This window comes from Prosopis cineraria, unplaced genomic scaffold (assembly GCF_029017545.1).
Source record: "Prosopis cineraria cultivar Desert tree isolate PC_DT_omini unplaced genomic scaffold, ASM2901754v1 PC7, whole genome shotgun sequence".
Lineage (NCBI taxonomy): Eukaryota > Viridiplantae > Streptophyta > Magnoliopsida > Fabales > Fabaceae > Prosopis > Prosopis cineraria.
In genome coordinates this window covers 37,415,067-37,428,296 of record NW_026555338.1, presented here as the reverse complement: position 1 = coordinate 37,428,296, position 13,230 = coordinate 37,415,067, and the positions used below count along the sequence as shown (strand labels likewise).

Genomic DNA, 13,230 nt, shown 5'->3' with positions numbered 1-13,230 from the left:
CAATTTATGAAAATTATAAAAATATTAATATTAAACTTGAATTATCCATATTAAACTAGACTATCCAAATATAAAATAGAATTATTAAAATTTTCATAATTAATATAAATTTTTATTTTAATAAATATACAATAAAAATATAAAACAAAATTTTAAATCTAAATAGTTTAAATCTCATTACCCTCAATAAGCACCATAATGTTCATCAAGGTGATGATCAATGAAACTGAATGCTCATTTTTTAATTAAATTAAATCCCGTGCGTTGCACGAACTTGTAATTGAAAAAATTAAACAAATAAATATCTTAACAACTTATTGAAGAAGGTTAATTTATTTGAAATGATCTTTTAAAAATATAAACGAGTTACAACATTATTCACAAACAACATTATGATATGTATTCACAAAACGATGACCTAAGTACTATTCAAGAAAATTTACAAAATTGTTTTACTTTTTTAAATTAATTAACTTATTTTAAGTGTAATTTTATTATAACAATTGAACAATGAATTTATAATGGAAAGAATGATCTCAACATGAATGTTGGTCAAGAAGAGTGTTAGCCTGTCTTTTAATATTTTGTAGATATATATGCAATTGTATCAATTTCATATTTTATTCATTTATAACTTAAAATATGTAAAGTTGTGGAATAAATTTCTTTAATTTAATTTTAAGTGTTGTCATATACTCTCTTTGTTCAAAAATATAAAGTATTTTTAATCTTTCGAGATATAATCATTGCCTTTTTTTTAAAAAAAAATAACCCTATTAATAATGATTTTGTATTTATTATAAGGTGTTTGAAAGAGATGAATATAGAAAGATAGAGTTAATTTGAAAGTAGATAACTATTTTATTGAAGGTAAAATTTTATTAAAAATGTCTTATATTTTTTAACGGAGAGAGTATTAGACAAATTTTATTAATAAAACTTACTAAATGAGTACATTTGAAAAATGTCAATAACACTATCTAGTTTGAATGTCATGTGTTGCACAATTTTGAAAACATACAAATGTGAGCGGAATTTTTTAAAATTTGATATTAAACTAAAATTTAGAAAAATAATTGCATGATGAATTTTAAATAAAGATATATTCAAGACCTTGAATAATAATAATGAAGTTGCTATATTAGACATATGAAAGATTTATTTGATTACATCTTTAATTTAATATAAAATGCAAGAAAATTTTTAAGGGACACCAAAGTTTATTAGGTATTTTTTTTATCAATAAAGTTTATTAGATAGATTGAATTTCTTTGTTTGACATAAAACTTACTCCATTTGACACACAAGTAATATGTTAGTTTAAGAGCTTAACACAAAACTTTCTAGACAATTGTATTTAATATTTACTGTTGTCTGATCTGAAAGAATTAGGTTTGTATTGGCAAAGGAAGTGTGGCATGGAAGTTCTTAACACTGATAACATAGCAAATTTTGATGAGACAAATGACTCAGATGGTCTCTGCTTCCTTTTTAATGACCTGACTTGTTCACTTTTAAAGAAGATGTCCGCCAGCTATTTGGGAGTTTTCTAAGAAGAGATGAAGCTTCAATCACAACAATCCAAACAAAGTAAAATGGAGCTCCAAATGACTCAAGGCAGTGTGAACAGCTTGATTTTCTCTATATGAGTAAGCAAATTCAAGACTCGAAGAGTTTAATCTTTATTAATGAGTGAATTTTCCCCACATGAGTGTGAGCAACTTTCTTTTCTCCATAAGGGTAAGCATATATGCTCGTGAGAATCATACATGTAAAATCTCCAAATTAGACGAGTAAAGTCACCTTTACTAATTCTTCCCAAGTTCTAAACATCATGGTAATTATCAATTTATTAAATTTCACAAATGGGATCCCAGGTTTTTAATATTTAAAATATCCCAAAAGATCTTTACAATTGAAAAGTAGAGTTAAATTTATATGCAGAAGTATGGGATCTTAAAAGAATTGATGCATTTGCGTGGAATTAAAAAACAGTGAATTAGTGCAGAAAATGAGGCATGCGCCATGGCTTGTCACATCTATGCCGTGACTTGTGAGCCTCTATGCCATGTACCATGGCATATTGCACAGTTTTTTACAACAAATGTTGTTGTCATTTGACAACAACTGGGTGAACTTTAAATGCATCACATTTCTTCATTTGACATTTGATTGAAGCGATCTAGATATTTATAGAGAGATTTCTTCTAGCTCTAGCTAATGACTTTGGTTTCACACTCAAATTATTTTTCAGTCAAAAGTTAAATGCTCATTTTAAAATTTACTTTTTTCACAATTACACAAGCCTTAAGTGCCTAAAACTCTTTCTTGCTCACCGCAAATGCACGGATCGTAATAAGTAATATAAGATGAATAAAGTATCATTCTCTCAAGAATTTGTTTAAAAATGACAATCAAGTAAAAGACTAAGTGAGTTCAACTAAGTTGAGCCAAATATAATTAGGTGAACATGATTTTGCAAACTAAATTAATACTAGAAAATAAAGAAAATAAATTGATTCACATACTTCAAGCACAAATTTGGATATAGGATTATTTATCCTCCTTGTATCTCATAACACCAAAATTACCTCTTTCGATAAATGCTTTTAATAAAAAATAAGTACTAACCTCAGGTTTTAAAAATATTTAAACAAGCTCTCTCAAGTTATGAATAAGTTTTTAGTTAAATTAATTGTGCAATCTCTTGTTACAATTAATAAAACTCAATTTTTAGCTCTAATTCTAATGTGGCTATGCAAGACTAGCAAGTATATCTCTATCTTACTAGCAAAACCATCCATTCAACATGCAATTATCAAGTTCTTACACTATTTTACCCAAATTCTATACTCAAACTAACCCTCTCAAGTATCAATTAAGTAAACCCAATATCTAAATAGTGGTCAATCACTTAAAATCATCAAGGAAAGAGTAAAATAAATAAATATATATATATATATCATTAATCACAAAAAGAGAGGAGGAACATAGTGTTAATTCAATACAAGGGTTCTAAATAACTCTAGAACAAAGTGTTTAGCTACCTATAATCATCCAAAAGATATAAATACATGAAATATTTGGGTCTATATTAGAATATAAGAGAGGAAAGAGAAGAGAAATAGAAAAACTGAAGAAAACGAGCTTCAAATGTATTCAAACCTCCATTCTCTTGGACCCAACTCCTTCAATGCCTAAACCCTAACACATAAAGCTCCAAATGGTTGTTCAAAGTTTGAAAAATGTTTCTGGATTGAGCTCTCAGCATATATATGTCCTAGCTAACAAATTTCTGATAAATAAAACGTAGCATTTTTCTGACAGTGGTGAAATTTGCAAATTAAAGTTGCGACTTTATGACAATTTTGGAAGTTTTAAACTATTTTTGCACTTAATTAAATTTATCTTTTTTACGCTTAATTTCTTCATCCAAAAGCCTTCTTTAAATATCAATAAAGCTCTAAAAATGTATCTAATCAAATATTAAACCAAAATAACACAAAGTTAGGCAAAAAATATTAAAATTAAAGCTAAGAATGCAAACCTAAAGCAAAATACATATTTTCCTAATTTGATCAATAAAAATATATACAATTGAGCTAAAATGGATTCAAATCTAAGGAAAATATGATAAAATAATATGAAATTTTAAAGGTTAACACTCTTACCATAAATCAAAAGCTACAAACACCACCTAAACCATATTTAATGGACTAAGATGGACCTGTGCAATACATCACATCACTAACAATACTTATGAAATACATTTCATTGTTCAACCCCTTAATCTCAAAAACAGAATGGGAGCTCTAATCTAACATTTCAACAATTAATCATCATCAATCAAGTATCTTACTAAACCCTTACTTGGACTAGTATTTTACTTTGCTCTAGATCTCACAATCAATACATATACACTCTAGAGGCCAAAATACACTATATAGTTTAACAAAATATATAGTGCAAGTAAGTCACAACATGAATTATCCCTAGCTGAAATTTTCATGTTGAAGTATACACATTAATACTCAAAAAGAAAAGGAGGCCTACTAATAGGATATTAATCCTATGCCTCAGGCTGTTTTACTTTGTCTTGTCCCCTTGAGGTAGTTCCTGTTGTATTAAAGATAGTGGGATGGGTACAATCACTTAATTACTAAGGTCCCTCTAACTCATACTACTACATGTTAATCAATTTAAATGTAATTAGTAAGGATATTATTCTCAATTCATTTAGCATGATCAAGAAAATACTAAATCACAATTCTCATTCACATTGGCATGTATTCAGAAGATAATGACTTATTAACACATTTTCATATGGATATAAGACTAATCTCATAATTTTCATACAATATATATAACCATGTGCCCTTTTATCACTATATGCATGATCACACCTTTCTTATATCTTTTTTATGCCTTTATCATGAAATTGTAGGCTATAACATAATAAGACCATTGATAAATTGAGACTACCCAAGCCAAAACATACATGGGAGGCTACTCGACTAAGGTTTATCAACTCACTAATAGGTCATGGTTTCTCCCATCTCTCACGCTATGGGGTGTCATTCTCCTTAAACTAGCCTTCTCATTGAACAAGTTAATAACTAGCTATGTTCGAGTTCCTTTTTAAACCAGTAGGACAATAAATATAATAAACCTAAGCAAACTATCAAGCTCTAATGGAATTCTTACCATGTGAATTTAATTATCTACTTTTATTCCTAAGCCGGCCTGCCTGAATTACCGATTCTAGCTCTGATGGGAGTTTAGTGTGATTCTGGCATATCTAATAATACTCACTCTGGGAGTGGGTATGTGTTACTGATAATAATTATGACACCCTGTGGGAAATTAGTTTAGTAAGGGAGTTCATGATCTAAGTTAAAAAGCAGACCTTTGGCTGGGTTACCCCTTTAACACTAGAGAACTTGGGCTAATCTGGTCACACGAATTTGTGCTATTATGAATTATAGCCTATGGACTCAGTTAGAAGGAATGAGGAGAAGATAACGTGGGAAATCAGTTTATCACGCATACTTAAATTTTTTATTATGATTTAATGTTATAATTTACCTTCATTACATGCTCTTGATGCTTATGCATGTATATGTTAAAAATTATGATTTTTTAGTTATTGAGATGTTTATCTCATCCAAAGGCTTAGCACTAGATTGTATCTTGTGTAGCCTCTTTCTATTTTTATGTGGTAGAATATAACTTATTTCTAACTCAAGGACATACATTACATTTATGTTTGAAATTTATATTAGTGACTCTAGGTTATTGTCTGCCTAGCCTTTTTGACAACCAAGTAAGGAAAATACTTTTCTACATCAGTTTTACAACCAATGTAGACACCCCTTAGAATAACATTCCTATATAAACTAATGTAAAAAGTATTTTTTAACAGCTGTAAAAAGCCTTTTCTGTTATAATGTCTCTTTATTTATGAGAAGTTGATCTCTCCTCTTTTGCCTTCAAAGTCTCTGCCTTTATAAATGTGCTCACCTACCATGTTGATGTTGTTTGATCCCTCACTGCAAATATGACCAAAGATTGTGCTCGATGTAACATCCTAAATTTTAAATTTTGAAATTTTAAGTATTTAGAAGGTTAAATTTGTCAAAATAAGAGAATTATGAATTAATGATATTTTAGATGACTAATATAGTTTTTAGATCATTAGATAGCCTTAGAAGATGGCTAAGCTGAAGTTCAAGCAAACCGAGGCATAGAAAGGGGCTAAAAATTATGCTAGGCTAATTTATGGCATCAACTATAGCAGACACGTTGTGCGTCGTGGTGGATAGACAAAAATCTAGTTTTATCAAACATGAGATTGCATTTGATTTTAGAGGAAAGAAAAGAAAGAAAATAAGAGAAGCGATGGAGGAAGGACTGGTGCGTGCTAAGGCTTGATATTAGGAGCAATTTGAAAGTATTTGGAGTAAGATTTATCTTTGAATAAGCTTCCTATACCTCTCCTTTCCCCTTGATGTGAATTTCTAAATGTTTGGGGCAAGGTGGCATTTGATTTTTGTTTTTCTTGGGTTGTGATTGAACTTAATACCTCAATTAAGTTCTTAGGGAGTTAAATTAAGTTTATAAATCTAAGTTTATGGATTGTGTAATGATTTAAAGTTTTTGATTAGGGTATGAATGAAATGTGATACTTCCTATGAACAGGTTGACCTCCCCTGTTCACTTATAGGTTTGTGATGTTATAAGTTTTATCAACTTTAAACCGGTTCCTAAACCAAGCCAACATCTCAGGGCCCTTAATCAATACTTCTATTCGAATACCCTTAAGATATTTTAAGGAAAGAAAGAAAAGTTAAATGTATAATGGATCTATGAGAATAAAAATATAAACGGTTAAAGTAAAAATACCTATGCATCGAATACCATAAGGTTGATGGACCGTGCATGCTTAGGGTAACCGAGATCAAGCTCATAAACTTCATCACCAACGCAAGGATAAATATGGTCTACCTTCACAAGTATATGCCAACTGATCTTGGTGAGATCAAGACTATTGAGCATATCATAATGGTGTGCGTCTGAATCCATGGGGTTAGATGAAGCCATACTATGGAATAAAAAAACTACAAAGATGGTTGAAAAACCTGACGGTGGAGATGATATGGGCGAATGAAGGTAAAGATCCAGGAGAAGCAGACAGACTGGCTTCTAAGATAAACAATTTGGAGTATAACCGGTGGGTTTGAAGAGAATAGCGTGCTAGCATGGAAGGAAAGTGGGAAATTTACCGAGAGCTATTTCTAAAGAATATGAGTGAACGACGATGTAAGGCACAGACAATGGAGTCCATTCCATCTCGGTAGGGTTTTTGAGAGAAAGGGACATTTTGCTTCGATTGAATAAGCGGTGTTGACAGCTTTAATTGTCACCAGTCTTGGAAATCGATAAATGTAATTTTTTTTTGAAGGAAGGAAGCAAAAGCATGGTCATTTAGTCAAAAAGTAGGAAACAGCTTTAATAATGATTCTTCCTTTGTCCAGGGGGTAATTATGAGTAACCATCAGATAAAGGGGTGCTCCTTTCTAAGGATTATGAAATAACTTTTTGTCCACTAGCATTAAACTATGAAAAACCAAAAAAGCCCCTAACCTCCTTTATATTCTTCAAGACACGTGAAGGAGCCATATTTTGCATGTCTTTAAAATGCCAATATTACCCTGAGTTACTGTTCATAAGGATTCACTTGGGGAATAGATTTCTATAATATATTGATATATTTCAATGTCACTTCACATGCTCACTAACTGTTCTACACATGAGTAATTTGTTTAGATTATTTAACTATTTAGTTCTCAACTCATCCTATGATTACATTTTATTGGAGAAGACTCTAATAGGTGGAAGGAAGGTGTTATTAAGCATTGAGGGATCTATAATTATAGAGTTTCCTCTCTTTCTTTTAGTTTTGCAATGAATTAATTATTTTTATAGCAACTTAGATCATAAAGCCATTATATTGTCACTTGCATAAATTCTATTATAAACGGTGGGTATCTTGACCTGAAATGTTGTAATTGTGATGTGATGGTTGTGAGAGGTCGGTATTTGAATGGCCAATAAGCTGTATATGTTAAATTGTTGTACTCTCTTGTATTATGCTAAATTTAAGGTTTAGATGGCCAACTTGTGTCTAGAGTGTTATTACTGTAGTTTAATTGTTTAATAAGATTGTTTGTGATTTATTTGAATTTGTTTAAGTAGTTTTATGGTTATTAGAACTTAGTATGTGAGTTTGGACACCTTAATTGTTGCTTTAAAAAGAAAATAGATCATTTTATATTTGGGTGTTTAACTTTCAATTGGTTTAGTATCTGGGTGTGAGACTAGTGCCAATAGCTAGTGACTCTAAAAGCTACATGTAAATACTTGAATTGCTCAAATCTGATGTCGAATGATGAAACGATGACCTTTAAAAATTAGTCCAAGAGTGCTGTCATGACAGGTATTTGTTATTTGTTATCATGGTAGTAGGCGCGTGCTGCAACACATGGTAGGCACGCTGTGGCATAATGTACAGAGAGGGACGTAGTCCCTTTGTGCCATCCGTTGTGGCAGGTGAGACTTGTGTGGTGGTGAAAGAAGCAAAAATATGGAATTTTTCTAGACTATTCCATTAGCTTTTCTTCTGGTTGTTATGGATTTTTAGGCTTACATTATTTTGTATAATTTGTTTTGAACTATAGTCTAAATTCAAACGGCTTTTCAAAAATGATTTTTTTTGGAATTCCAATTCTTAACTTTTATCTAAACCCTTATATTATGATAACCTTATATAAAAAATTTAATTTAATTCTGATTATCATAATAATGTCTTGTGTCTTGTGTTCTATATATTTGGTAATGTCGGGAAGGACATTACACTTGACATCATTGTCACCACCTAATCTTTCACTAGCTGTGTTGAGAAAGTTTCTCTCTTCTTCCTAGCCCACTCAACACTCATCTAGCCTCTATGTCGAGGAAGTTGCAAGCCGTTGCCATCTGTGGAGTAGGAGAACTAATCGAATGGTGTGGGACTGTGGGTGCGGTGGCTACAGTCCAATGAACCACTGTGAGTGAACCAGTACAAAGGCGCTTTCCTGTTATCCTGAGTCTTAACGACCGGGAGTGAGCCAGTGCTCACCGAATCTTCCTTCTGTTGTCCTCTTCACTGGTCGCGGTCTATTTTCTTGCCAGGTCTTTCTTCTTAGTTGCTTCCATTTTTCTCGCAACGTAAGAAAGCAACAACAATCCAGCCACAGCTCCTAAAAATGAAGACCAATCTTCTTGTGTGATTATCCATAACAATAACCTTATTTCTTCTTTGAGCCATGCTCGAGCCACGTACGCCATTTGCATAGCTATCCTTCGGTCAGCTCCAAATCCTCCTTAAATCAGAAACATGCTTAACATTTATTAATTTAATATTTTTACAACTTATTAATTCATTTAAAATTTTTATAATTTATAAATAATACTTAATTTTATATATACTATTTTTATGAAAATTTTAATTTAAAGTTTAATATTTTTTAGAAGATCAAATTAGACTATTTCTTAAATTTCAATTATATATAAACTATAATTTATCATTTCACTCGTACTCTTTTTAAAAATTATGATTTTTAAACAATTAATTTATTTTAGATATTTTTAAGTCTGCCTTTTTTGAAAAATGTAATTAAAAATTTATGGTTTCCCCCCCTAAAAATACCAAATTAATCATAAAATTATAGACAGTAAAATTCATGTCCATTTTTGCCATCATACACCTTAATTGACTGTTGAATTAAATCATTTAAATAATTTTTAGTTCATTCAACTGATTTTTAAGGAAAATATATCTAAATATAAATTATATTATAGTCACAGACTTTTTACATAATTTTAATTTTAATTTGTTAATCTTAGTTAAATCTTAACCTCAAAAGCAACTTTGTTAATCTAAACACACGCTAAATCTTAACCATGCTCACTTCGCCCTTTGCGTTCCTTTTATCGTCATTTGATACGAAAAGGCCAAAAGGGTGCTTGACTTTAATTTTATTTGTAAGAAGTGATCAAAGCAGGAAAGGTAAATGAGAACAAATTCAATGCCATCAGCACCGTCTCTGTCAATTGTGCATTTCGTTTATCCCCCACCAGGCACTCAGCCTCTGTTTGTCGGAACCAATTAAGTGATGATTAACAATAATGTTCCCCTGTTCATTTATCCAGAGCTAGATGCTCTATACATCAAGAATTTCGTACGTTGAAAATAAATGATCTCGTCACAATATAATGCGCGCACACATATATAATAGGCTCAACCATATACTTGGGATAAGAAAATTAATAATTGATGATGCTTGAGAGTTGATATTGACTCAACTATTATTGATAAGACTTAGAGAAGCCATGTTACGAGTTCGATTATTACAGGCAACTTTATGTGATTGGCGTCGTAAATTTATCGAGCTTGACCGGTTACCATCGAAACAATATCACACCGCAAGTTGAGTTGATGGCTTAAACAGGAGCTCGTGCATGAGGCTGTGGCTTGAGCTGGGGTTAGGAGTGAAGGAAGTGGAGGATTGGGGAGGCCCATCGACAGGCCAGCTTTTATATACGTATCTTTGTCACCTCTCTCGTCGACGGCGACTAAATCATACGTACACGGGCCCTCCCTTAATTTCCCTCGATTACCAGAAAACCACACGGACAGCGTTGCGTTGTCTTTTCAAGTGAAGATTCAATTCACGGGCCACGTGGCGGCCTTCCATTAGCGGGAACATCTAATCCCACGTGCTTGGCAGGGTTCTGTCACGTGGCCTTAGACCAGCTGATTCGTGTGGCAGACATGAGGATACTTAGCTCTTTCTGGCTTTTGACATGAGAAAAGGGGAAAGGAAATTTAAAAAAAAAAAAAAATCACGGAGATCTGGAAATCCTTATCCGCTCCCACTCCAATGTTTAGCAATACTGGCCTCTCCCATCCAATTCTCAACCCTATATGCTCCATAATTACTAGGAATGTCCCAACACATAATATGCTTTTAAGATAAAACGTACCTAATTGGTAAAAAAAAAAGAAAGATAAAAGGTGCCTATACACATGAAGTGGTCCAGACTCTCTTCGAATTCGAGTGAGAGCTGGGAAAAACTCGTGCACCTACCCTATAAATAACTCTTATATCTATTGCTCCTGCCTTCTCAAACACAGCCCCCTCCTCTCTTGGATCTCAGCTCCCAAGGTTCTTCCTATCAGCAACCATGCTTGCCTGCCGATACTGCCTTTGTCCGCCTCCCGTAAGCACTGGATTCCTCTGCCGACATGCTGCCTTTGTCTGCATTTGCACCTGCACTTCATCACTTCTGGTTCTCTTTCCATCTGCAATTCTGACCTTTCCCTTGCGTGACCAAAGGTAGGACTTTGGGAGAGACCAGAGCGCGAGGTGCAGGTGCATCTGCAGGTGAATGCCATCTTGGCTTCTTCTATACATCACTTTTCTCTCTCCAGCTCCGCTACGAACTCATATATAAAAATAAACCGTGGATGCTTTTCTTTTCTTTCTTTAAATTGTTGGCCGAGGCCGGAAACTCCAGACACGTACGGCCCTCTTCATTCGGATAATTCACTTGCTTCCAGCTGATTGCCCCCTTCAGGTTCTTAAGTTCTCACTCTTCCTCTCATTTATTTCTGCTTACTGCAATTTATATTGTATATGCGGTTACGTTGTTTGTTTTCTGCCTGTGACTAGCGATTCGAACTCGTGAGTTAACATTCACGTCCCTTCGGCCACGGGTAAAATGATCTGTATTCTTTGCTATTTCTATAGATCACGATGTGTAAATGCAGATCCAGATCCAAATATGGATCTGGAGAAGTTTGTGTTATATATTTGTCTGAAGTTTTGATGAAGCATATAACTGCTAGTGTACTTCTCTCTGAACAAGGGCGAAGGGTAGATTCTGAGGAAATTTATGCCTGCAGAAGATTGTGAATTGTGATCGTTGGGATATCTGATGGGTTTCAGGCCCTCGGCAAGATGAGATTACTACGACCTGATCCCAGAGATGGAGCCATCGTGTCCGAAATTCATAGTGCTGCAAATTGATTGAGTTGTCTTCCTTTCGAGTTGCGATCTGTGGCATACTCATGAAGCGACGCTGAGTACCATGTTTTAGCAACTAGATGGTCCTCTATTGGAGAATGTTTTATGAAAAGTGGCAGCATCCCTAGCTCGTATGTATTTTCATAAAAAAAATAGAGATGGAAATGAAACCATGGGATTCCTCTTCCAGTTGTTTTGTTTTCCAAGCTAGCTGGCTAGTGGTAACGGATTGCTGGCAATCCAGAAGATCGAGTAGTGTCTTTTCTCTGAGGCGGCTTTTGAATCTGCATCTTTCTTCTTTTCGATCCCCCATAAAGGAAGAAGGAATCAATGCTAACACTACTATGATAATAACACACACACAGAGGGTCAGTCTTTGCAGGCAAAGAAATACAGTATCCTTAAGGTTCATTGACTTTGAACACTGAAAATGATTTCAAGTTCCAAAACAACGAGAGACGACATTAATCGCAGCATTGGGTTTTGGGACTTTTGCAAATCACGTTGGATAAATGACAGCGTCTCATGAATACAATACGTGAGTAGATGAAAAATATATGCATATCTGATCAAGACCTCATCCACTCAGCTTATTTTAGAAAAATTTAGAAGCCGATTCTTCGCCCTACTTTACTCTTAACTTCATCATGAATAAAAAATGAAAATGACATGGCTGCCAGGGAGAGATATTTGACTGCTGAGGTTTTTTCGTAAGTTATAATATATATATATATATGTGTGTGTATATATTCCATCTAATCTGAAATATAAACAGTTTTTTTTTTTAAATTTACTTATTAATAATAGTTCTCATTCTCATAAAAATACATATTGTTATCTCTTTTTTTTTAACCTTTTGTCCCAACTACTAATGCACTTCATAATAAGTAAATGATAACTTTATATAAATATCTATGTTAATAAATCGTACAATGACTAAAATAGAAAAATTTCATGTACTAAATTGTTTTTATTTTGAACTAAAATGAGCTGAGAGAAATGCTTATATTTTAAATTGAGGGATTATTATCGATCCCTATTTAGAGTACGTTGGTCAATTATTTTCTAGAAAGTCAATAAATTAAAAAAAAATATAATGTTAGCATGTTTGATTTTGTTATCATTTTTTATTTTTAAATGTTATCCTGTAATTTAGCTTTCATAATTATTTTTATAATAAATGAAGAAACATGATTAGTATTACCAATTCAAAAACAATTTTAGAGAAACATTTTCATCTTACGCTTCACCTTGCCCTTGTCACCAAAATTATGACTCTTGCCATTAATGAATATACTTTTTTTCTTTTCTTTTTTCCTCCAAAATGAAAAATAGGATCAGAAACAATCTAACACTGTTCGGTTTTCTTGTCTTTAAAATAATAAATGAAAAAAATTAAAATAAATATTTGAAAAAGCATAGTTTTGATCTCTGTATTTTGTTCGTGTTTTATTATAAGTCCTTGCATTTTTTTTTGTGTATTCTAAGTTTATATGCTTTCATTTTTTGGTATTTTAAGTTCTTAAATGAACAAAGTGTAAGAATTTAAAATATAAAAAAAATAAAAGTGTAGAAACTTAGAACACGGAAAAAAAATATAGGG

General features: G+C 32.5%; 1 long non-coding RNA gene across 1 annotated transcript; it reads left to right on the top strand.

Annotated features, from left to right (window-relative positions):
- The first annotated feature begins 10,745 nt into the window (after window positions 1–10,745).
- On the top strand, window positions 10,746–12,038 carry LOC129315045 (uncharacterized). The gene is made up of 2 exons (XR_008594365.1): window positions 10,746–11,178; window positions 11,507–12,038. It is a non-coding gene; the product is annotated as an uncharacterized LOC129315045 (long non-coding RNA).
- Window positions 12,039–13,230: the final 1,192 nt, after the last annotated feature.